Below are 754 nucleotides of genomic sequence, written 5' to 3'. Positions count from 1 at the left end.
ACCTGGAGAAGCACATCTGCCCACTCTGGTCCCCCGTGGCCTACCCACAAATGGACCTGGAGCTCCTGTGTCTGTACGAAGCAGGGCCGGGGTGGCAGGCCGCCCTGGGTCCTAGCCTGGCCTCTGCAGTGTGGTGGGAGCCTAGGAAGGCTCCTCTCCTCTCTGGGTCTCTTTTGTACCCCTCACAAAGGCCTCAGAGGCTGGATGGGCTCAGGGCAAGCCTTGCCTCCCTGCCAGTCCCTCCAGCAGCCTAGGCCTACTCCTGAGTGGCTGGGTGTGTCATTCTCTGCCTGGGCCTCAGTTCCTTCAACAGCAAAATGAGGATGGTCATATTGATCACTTTTAGCTCAATTTACTACAAAGATCCAGCTCCATGGAGGATGAGGAAGTTGTTGCCATACGTCCCAGTGCCTCTGTGGGTTCTTGAGGCTCCTGGGGGGAAATGTCATGTCTCCCAAAGGCCACTAGATGGCACCAGCAGGTCACCCGTCTTCCCGAAGGCCATTCTCAGGAGGAATTCTACTCTAGGATTAAACCCTCAGGACCACAGCCTCCCACTGCAGAACTGCTGGCGGGTAGGAGCAGAGTGTGCTTGGGGTTAAAAACAGGTTTTGGGGTCAGGCAAACTTGAACTTGGAGGTTCCATGCCAGGCCCTCCTCTTACTGAATGTCCTGGGTCTCTGCTTGGCAATTAACTTTCCTGGTGACTCTGCACATGTTGTTTGACTGAAAACTTGAGGTTTTTTTTTGGTCT

This window comes from Pteropus vampyrus, unplaced genomic scaffold (genome assembly GCF_000151845.1).
Source record: "Pteropus vampyrus isolate Shadow unplaced genomic scaffold, Pvam_2.0 Scaffold16, whole genome shotgun sequence".
Taxonomy (NCBI): domain Eukaryota; kingdom Metazoa; phylum Chordata; class Mammalia; order Chiroptera; family Pteropodidae; genus Pteropus; species Pteropus vampyrus.
Note: the sequence above shows the minus strand (reverse complement) of the source record.